The sequence below is a fragment of the Coffea arabica genome, chromosome 3c, assembly GCF_036785885.1.
Source record: "Coffea arabica cultivar ET-39 chromosome 3c, Coffea Arabica ET-39 HiFi, whole genome shotgun sequence".
Classification (NCBI taxonomy): Eukaryota; Viridiplantae; Streptophyta; class Magnoliopsida; order Gentianales; family Rubiaceae; genus Coffea; species Coffea arabica.
This window is the reverse complement of record NC_092314.1, coordinates 14,255,108-14,264,569: the sequence shown is the minus strand read 5'-3', so window position 1 is coordinate 14,264,569 and position 9,462 is coordinate 14,255,108. Positions and strand designations below refer to the sequence as shown.

General features: G+C 35.9%; 1 long non-coding RNA gene across 3 annotated transcripts; it reads right to left on the bottom strand.

The window, feature by feature from the left end:
* Positions 1–4,649: 4,649 nt before the first annotated feature.
* On the bottom strand, positions 4,650–8,297 carry LOC113736082 (uncharacterized). 3 transcript variants are annotated; one of them, XR_011841590.1, is made up of 6 exons: positions 8,003–8,297; positions 7,759–7,896; positions 5,753–7,158; positions 5,206–5,248; positions 5,039–5,084; positions 4,650–4,940 (listed from the first exon to the last, which is right to left on the bottom strand). It is a non-coding gene; the product is annotated as an uncharacterized lncRNA (long non-coding RNA). The 3 variants fall into 3 exon arrangements; XR_003459590.2 differs by lacking the exons at positions 7,759–7,896; positions 8,003–8,297 and having other exon boundaries at positions 4,656–4,940; positions 5,753–5,839; positions 5,983–7,230; XR_011841589.1 differs by lacking the exons at positions 7,759–7,896; positions 8,003–8,297 and having other exon boundaries at positions 5,753–7,230.
* Positions 8,298–9,462: the final 1,165 nt, after the last annotated feature.

Below are 9,462 nucleotides of genomic sequence, written 5' to 3'. Positions count from 1 at the left end.
CTTCCCGTCCAAACTTTGGGTCTTCGTTTTGCATCTCTGTCGAAATTTTTCATTTGCAGATCTACAACTATGGTGGGTGCAAGCTTGGAAGAGACATGGAGGACAAAATTGGAATGAAATGAGTTTCAGCTAGAAACAAGTTACCATTAAGCCGCGTAAATATCACTCGCTAGCTCCCCAGCCGGTTAGCAGGTAAAATCCAAACAAGTCCAAAGCACAGGGGGGTTAAGTGGGAGTTTCTAAACAATGAGGAGATTTCGTGTCAATTTCCTTAACCACAGGGGGGTTTTATGTACTTTACCCTGTTTTATATCAATGTGTTTTGTTCTCTCATGATACATCTGATCTTTAGTCAAGTGTATAGTACGTTGACTATCACAGTGAATAATAGTAGCACCTTGATGTAGACTAAGCTCACTAAATAAACTCTTCAACCACAAGGCTTCTTTGATTGCCTCAGTCACAGCCATATATTCTGTTTCTATAGTAGACAAAGTTACGACAGGTTGTAGAGTAGCTTTCCAACTAATAGCACAACCGCCAATTCAAAATACATAGCTTGAAAGTGATCTTTTCCTGTCAAGATCCCCAGCGTAGTCTGAGTCTACAAAACCAACCAAAGTGTTATTATTTCTTCCAAACTCCAAACATGCATTTGAAGTACCTCGCAAATATCTGAGAATCCATTTCACAGCCTGCCAATGTACTTTACCAGGGCAAGACATATATCTGCTAATAACACTGACTGCTTGTGCAATATCTGGATGAGTACAAACCACTGCATACATAATACTACCGACTACACTGGAATAAGGAACTCGTGCCATATAATCTTTCTCTTCATCTGATTTTGCTGATTGAGCAGTAGACAGCCGAAAATGGCTAGCAAGAGGAATAGATACTGGTTTAGCATCTTTCATGTCAAAACGTTCCAAGTTTTCTCAAGGTAATTTTTCTGGATCAAGAACAACTTCCCTACTCCTCGATTTCTCTTGATATCCATGCCAAGAATTTTTTTAATTGCTTCCAAATCTTTCATTTCAAATTCACTATTTAACTGCAGTTTCAAAGTTTGAATTTCTGACAAATTCTTGACAGCAATGAGCATGTCATCAAAATAAAGTAGCAAATAAATGAAACAACCATCATTTAATTTCGAGAAGTAAACACAACTATCATACATGCTCCTCAAATAACCATGACCCAACATAAAGGAATCAAACCTTTTATACCGTTGTCTTGCAGACTGCTTCAATCCATATAACGATTTCTTCAACAAGCAAACATGGTCTTCCTTACCTTCAATCTCAAAACCCTGGATTGCTTCATATAAATTTGTTCTTCAAGTTCGCCATGCAAGAAAGCTGCCTTAATATCAAACTGTTCTAACTCCAAATCACACATGGCAATTAAAGCAAGCAAAACATAAATAGAGCTATATTTAACAACAGGTGAAAAAACTTCATTAAAATCAACACCTTGTACTTGACTATAGCCATTTGCAACTAATCGTGCTTTATACCTTGCATTTTCAATCCCTGGAATACCTTTCTTTTTCTTGAAGACCCATTTGCATCCAACAATTTTCTTATCTGAAGGCGGCTTTACAAGAACCCAAGTTTCATTTTGATGAAGAGATTCAATTTCTTCATTCATTGCAATCAACCACTTTGCAGCATCATTACAAGAAACTGCTTTTGAATAGGTGGAAGGCTCACCAACTGCATCAGTTTCTTCTACAACAAACAAAGCATCTGTAGCTAAATTTGCATATCTTTGTAGTGGTCGAATGTCTTTCCTTGGTTTATCTCTGGTTATGGAATACTCTTCTTCTTCTGAACTATTTTCAACAGTAGATTCAGGTGCATCTACTGACACTTGTTGAATAAAAGATTTGGTCTGAGAAGGATCAGAACTACCAATATCAAGCTCCACCTACTTCTGTGTACTATCAGTAGTACAAGGACTAGAAGACTCCTTCTTGGAAGATAACGTAGACAATTCATCAAAAGTAACATCTCTACTGATCACAAATTTTGGAGATTTGGGATCAAGATACCATAATCTGTATCCTTTCACCCCAAAAGCATACCCAAGAAAATTACACTTTTTAGCCCTAAACTCCAATTTTTCATCATTCACGTGCATGTATGCTGGATACCCAAAAACTTTTAAATTGGAGTAATCAGCAGGAGTACCTGACCAAACTATCTCAGGAGTTTTGAAATCAAGAGATGCAGAAGGAGAACGGTTGACAATATAACAGGCCATATTGATCGCTTTTGCCCAAAAGTCGTTTATCAACCCTGCATTGGAGATCATACATCTTACTTTCTCCAAAAGCGTTCTGTTCATACGTTCAACCACACCATTTTGTTGAGGCATCATTCTGACAGTGCGATGCCGAACAATTTCTTTATTTTTTGCAGAATCTATCAAATTCATCTTCACAAAATTTCATGTCATTATCTGCTCTCAACCGCTTAACATGTTTTCCTGTTTTTTTTTTTCAATCAAAACTTTCCATTGTGTGAAAGTTAGGAAAACATCATTTTTATACTTAAGAAAATATACCCAAATTTTTCTTGAATAATCATCAATGAAAATCAACATATACCTGGCATCACCTTTAGAAGGAACACGAGAAGGATCCCATAAATCTGAATGAATGTAATCAAGAGTACCTTTTGTCTTGTGAATTGCTGGTGAACTGAACCTGACTCTTTTTTGCTTCCCAAAAATACAATGTTCACAGAATTCCAATGGCCCGATACTTTGTCCGTAAAAAAATCCTCTTTTGCTCGGTATGCCCAAGGCTTTTTCACTCATGTGCCCCAAACGCATATGCCATAATTTGGTGATGTCTGTATCTGACAAAGATGATGTTGAAACAGCAGCAGCATTTGTCACAGTAGATCCCTGCAAAATATACAAAGTACCAGAGCTCCTCGAGTGATTTTGAGAACTCCATCTCCACCTGAATACCTGCACCTAATAGACTCAAGAGTGCCCAAAAAAATGAGATTTTTCTTCAAATTTGGAACATGTCTAACATTTGTGAGCGTCCTCACAATACCATCATATATTTTAATCCGGATTGTGCTTTTGCCAACAACTTTACAAGCGGCATTGTTACCCATTAAGATAACTCCACTTTTAGTTGATTCATATGTTGAAAGCCAGTACCTATTGGGACACATATGATATGAACAACTCGAATCTAAAATTCACTCATTATTAGACCTAAAAATATTTTTTGTTGCACAAAAAATGGTTCCATCATTCTCATCAACTATTATACTAGCTTCAGCGGATTCAGCATTTTTCTCAACAAATTTGCCTTTTTACTTTTCTTTATTTTTCAATTTAAAGTAATCAGAGATAACATGACCCTTCTTTTTACAACAGTTGCACACCACATTTTTATGTCTGAACTTGGGTCAACTTCTATTTTCTATGTTTCTCTTTTCAGATCTACCCCGAATAAACAAACCATCGGCTTGAGTCCCACTAGTTTCTCTAGTAATATCCCTATCTATCTACTCTTTAGATTTTAATGCAGATTTAATTTTCCGATATGAAATTGTTTCCTTTCCATAAATCATAGTATCACGAAAATACTTAAAGGACTGGGGGAAGGAACACAAAAGTAATAGGGCTTGATCTTCATCATCATTTTTTGAATTTATATTCTCCAAATCCATAACAATGGAATCAAATTTATCAAGATGGGAGAGTATAGATGTACCTTCAAACATCTGAAGCATATACAAACTTTGCTTCAAATATAGCTAATTTTTGACTGTTTTTTTCATATACAAGGTTTTCAATTTATCCCACATAACCTTGGCCGAAGTCTCCATTGCTACCTCACGCAATACCTCATCAGAGAGATTTAAGATTATGCTGAATCTGGCCTTCTTATCCATATCGGTGAAATCCGCATCCTTTACATCTTCTGACTTTTTCTCAATTCCCTGAATTGCCAAGTTAACTCCGTCTTGAACAAGAATAGCCTCCATTTTGAGTTGCCACATGCCGAAATTTACATTCCTGTCGAATTTTTCGACAACCGTCTTTGTTATTTTCATTGTTGCCACAAAATCTGTAACCTAAAGTTTGTCTCAAAAAACTGGCCAAACAAATATGCAAGTCTCGTGAGCGGACCCCACAGGATGAGCGGCCACACAAGGTGAGCGGCCCCATGAGATAAGCGAGCCCCACAAAGTGAGCGGACCCCACGGGATGAACAGGCCCCATAAGGTGAGTGGGCCCTACAGATAAACGGACCCCACAGGATGAGTGGGCCCCATAGGATGGACAGGCCCCACGAGATGAATCTGTCTTGCAAACTATATCAACCAATTCTGATACCAGTTTGTTAAGTCTGGTCCAGAAATAAACAAACTAAAGTTAGAACAAAATAGGCAGTATACCCAACCATATAATGGTTAGGCGGTAGATACCAACCATATAATAATTAGGTGGTAAAATTGACCATATAAAAGGGTTATGGCAACCCAATAATGACAAATAATAAAGCAAATAAAAGACACAGAAAATTTACGTGATTCGATCAAATTGACCTATGTCCACGAGCGAGGGAGAAGTAATATTTCTACTATGAAGAAGAAATACAAAAGCCGTAGGAAAGTGGTTCCCAAGCCAAAATGACACTTACAAAAGGTTTAGGAAATATTCCTAAACTCAAAACAATAGAGTCTAAAATATTTGACTAAATGGGCTAAATGACTCAAGAAGCTAATAGCCCATATAATACTCTCTTGAGTGGTGCACTTGATTCCTTCATAAACCCCTTCTATTTATAGACTCTCCAACGAAGCCTTCCTGCTGTCTGCTGCGATGTGGGATGAAAGAATTATGCCATAGTCAAGCATTGCGGCCGTTGGAAAAATCAACAATATATACAAAGCCATTTTCTGCAATACCCCAGGAATCAAAAAGCTATCCAAAAAAGTTTAATTCCAATCTTCAGAGTTTGTAATCATAAACCATCTCCAAGAGGTCAATAGTTTACCATCAATGCAAGCAGAATGCAAAATCCCAGCAGCAACACTTGTAACCTATATATTCTCCGGAAACAGAGTGACAAGGATCAAAGAATTAATACCTTGACCAACTCACGGTGAGCGTGATCTTGAGAAACTAAACAGACACTTGTACAAAACTAGACATATACGCTACCTTCACTCCCTCCAGATCCTTAATCAGTCATGGAGTGAATTCACTGCATAAAAGAAAATCCAATATAATCAAGCTAATAGCTTCTGTTGCTGCAGCCATCTCAAAATTCTTCAAGGGTGAAAGCATATTTTAACAAGGCATATTGAGGAATAACAATACATAACAATACTAGGTGATAAAGATGTATGAAACTTTTAGGTGGTGAATCTGCTAATCACCTATGATATTTTGACAAAAATGTTTATAGCTTGAAGAGGTTTTCTTATTCTATCATATCTTACCCTTCCCATGTCAACCATTCATGTCATTCCCTTCTAAACACTGAAATGAGGCGAATGTGAACATATAGGCATAGTTATCAATCATTATTGAGATCAGTTATCCCAAAACCTACATTTGTTTCTACTTCAAAGTAAAAAGCCATCTCACAAGACAGTCAAGTAAGAGAGAGAGAAAAAAATAACAGTTTAAACTTCCAAGACAATTATCCAAAAAATTCATTCTGTGAACAAAAAAGCATGCTTAACCACATAAAAGAACCTGTTACTTTTTCAAAATTCCAATATGCTGGATCCATGACCATGTCCAAGTTTTCCTGATGCTCCTCCACCCCAGCTCAAGGCCTCCCTTTTATCTAAACATTAACAGCAAACCAGTGGTCAATAAAGCATAGAATCATAACAAGAAAGACAAAGGAAAAAAATATGCTTGCTATTAAAGACTGCCAGTGTTTAGATAATACTGTATTTGCCACACACTTGAAATACAGATATAAACCTATAACAACAACTGAGTGCTCAAAACCCAAAGAGACAATCTTAATGGAAACTCCATTCAATCCATTCAAGCATTCCACTTTACTTGGAAGAGTAACTAGCTTTGCTGCCTCTGCAATTAACAGAGAATTTCAAATGTTACTTCCATTTTTTAATGCATAGTAGATGCTTTAATACAAAAGGCAGAGCTTAAAAAACTACAAGAACATTTACAGACAGTGAAGATACTAAGCATAACAACATATGGCGATGATAAATTATATTGTTAACAGTTCATAAATGGCCTGCCAAAGCAGATTTTGAAGGAAATCATTGAAAAGGAATGTTAGCACGTACTTGGACCACACACAAAATTGTGCTGAAGGCCAAAATAATTATTTACATACAAAATCGAAAGCATTCTCATAGAAAGAGGACATGTACTATTACTTGAGTGATTCTTACCATTCCAAGCATTTAATCTCTGAAGCTAAAGCTAAGTATGAAACAAATGCAATAGATTATCATTGCATGTATACACAATATCATTTCATTTAACTATTACTATAATAGAACCAGGATAAGACGTTACCTAACATCAAGAACCTTATATCTCACTCATTTTAGCTCTACTTGCAGCAATTGGCCCACCAAAAGAAAGCTTAGGATGCCTAGTTTTAAATTAAACTAATTTCACCTAAAACTTGAAAGATAACTAAATAATAACAACTGTAGCCAATTCTTTCAAGATCCCCAAGATCAAGCCTACTCAAATGTTGAAGGCATCAGATAGAGACAAAGAAAGCATGAACATTTGATCAAGAAGCCTGTATGTATGGAGTAGCTGATTGCCATTTTTTAACTCTTAAAAGAAAAGAATTATGAATAAGGGGAGACCTGATTCCCGTGGCCTAGCGTTGCATAATTTAAAGTAAGGACAGCATCAAATAATAATGGAAAAATTATCTCTGGTATTTTTCGGCGCTTCAGCTTTTCCAGGGACTTATAACTATTATTCGAATCAATCATAGAAAAGCAGGTAAGTTTATGAAAGAGTAGAAAAAAAGGACTTGAAAAAGAATTCCAAGCTCATAATTGACTCATATCTTGAACATATTTTCCATCTGTAAAGTTGAGAATCAAATGTTGTAGAACTTTCTTCTTTCTCCTAATCCAGTCCCTTCACATCTGCCAAATTCTGTGCAAGACCAAAAATCATAAAATTTTTAACACAGAAAATCAGAACTAGAAAATACAGGACAATTAGAACCCTTCCATTTCAACAGCAATATATACAAATTAAACATTAATTATTTTTCATAATCATAATTTGGATGCTAGAAGAGGTCTCAAGAGAAGAAACTTGAAAAAAAAAAAAGAGTTTTAAAACTTGAACTAGAATGCTTTTGTCCACCTAAAATTGACTGTACCAAAATTCAACACGAAAAAAGTTACTCAATTACTATGAAACTAAACATAAAATGTAGAGTATCAACTCCTACATATTTCTATCCACTATTTGAATAAAAAAAACATTTTCCTTTGACAACTAGAAAAATAGATAAATCACAAAATTGGAGATTAAAATGCAGTGCAGTCCAACTTTTGAAACTAAAACTCCATTATCCCCCATTAAGTCACATTATAAATATTCTAAAGAATTGTAAAAATTACATAAAAATAACCATAAAAGTCTATAAACTCCCAAGCACTAAGAGCATGTAATAAATTCTCTAATTATACCATAAAACAAATGAGTAAAGTGAAAAAAATTGCAAAAGGAATTGAGCTTAATTACCTTGCTTTTGAACTAGAATAGCTCGCAAAATTGTTGGGCAAGTTCTCTCAAAGCTATTAATTACTTCACCGATGATCAAAATTAATTGAAGCAAATCCAGCTAGTGAAAGCCAATTTAATCACTTTTGGCAAAATTACCTAAAATTGAAAACAAATTTAACTTCTCAAAATCATGCTAGGAGTTATTAAACCTAAAAATCAAACACAAAATTGAGATAAAACTATCGCTAGGTACAAATCTCACCATATTCCTTTGAGAAGGTGATGGCCTTTAGAATTGGAGAGACAAAGAAGAAGAGGAACAAAGAGAGATACAACAAGGAAGAAACACTGCAATTGGGAATCGATTTCAACTGTTGAGAGTGAAAATGGAGGAGGTCCTTCATCTTTCTTGCATTAAACCCTTGCTTTAGGCGCTGCAACCGATCAGCAATCAATCTTTCTATTTTTCCAGATTTCCTCTATATCTCATGGATGAAGGTGGTTACTGCATATTTGTTGGCCATATTGCAAGGAAAATGGAGGAGGTGGAAATAGGTTTGAAAGAGAGAGGGAATAATTCATCGGGAGAACGAAGGATATAATGGAAAGCCAAAGAGCCCACTTTTCCTCTTTTCTTCTTTTGGCGTTTTTCTGGCTTTATTAAAACTACGTAGTTTTGCCAATAAAATTTTGAACCCCTATTAACTTTGCAACACAATATGACAATTTGAAATGTGCTGCTTATTTGCAGCACTTTTTCCCTCTGCCACAGCAAAAGAGTCACAAAAAGCGTATTTTTCCTGTAGTGGTACTTGAGCATTGTAGGCCAAAAAAAGCTCAACAATGGAGGCACGGCCCTCTCTAGCAGCAAGATGAAGGGCAATTCTTGTGTCATAATCTTGTACATTAGGAGATATACCATTTATAAGCATCTGATTTAGTCCAACTCTATCCGCTCTAGACGAAAACTCAAGAAGTTTCCAATTAATTACATGTCAAATACATCTGTAGAATCTTCATCGATGTGGGGCGTGTCATATTTTTGAGCTCACATTTTACGTTTGTAGGATGTGAAATCCCCATTTGATGTATTTGAAGAGAATCAGTAATACAGTCAATTCCTCTCTCTCTTGTAAGACTGGAAAAGATGCTTGAAAATATTCAGGCTAAACTTTTAGGGGTACCTGAATAACATTTGTCTTCTTCCAGAAGCTAAAAACTGTAATCTTCATGGTTTGTGCAATCTTTTGCTGTTTGCCTCAACTTGCATATGCACGTACAGATAATAACTGCACTTTGCTTATTGTCTATTATTTGAATAACATGTTTCCAGATGTTTCTTTCGGGTTCTCGAACTTGTTTTTGTGAAACAGTTCAAACCAAGAATCAAGACCACCCAGCAATTTCATCCCTTTTTTCTCTTGCTTTTTTTGTTGGTTTTTAGTTGAATTTGAATTGATTCGAGGTGACTCGGTATGACTTGGCCTTTTCTATCTATATCGGCAACTTCTCGACCAATTTCTCAGTCTAGTTTTGGGTGATTCAGATATCTCAGAATTATATCATCTCTATATCGAAACAGGGAGCCCCATTTCGGTGACGACTCGGCCGAGTCTTTGAACCATGGTAACAAACACAGAAGTTCAAAAAACCATCGAAACCTTCTTAGTTCTATCTGATTATGACTCAATATAACCTACAATAGCTTTGACTGACATCTGG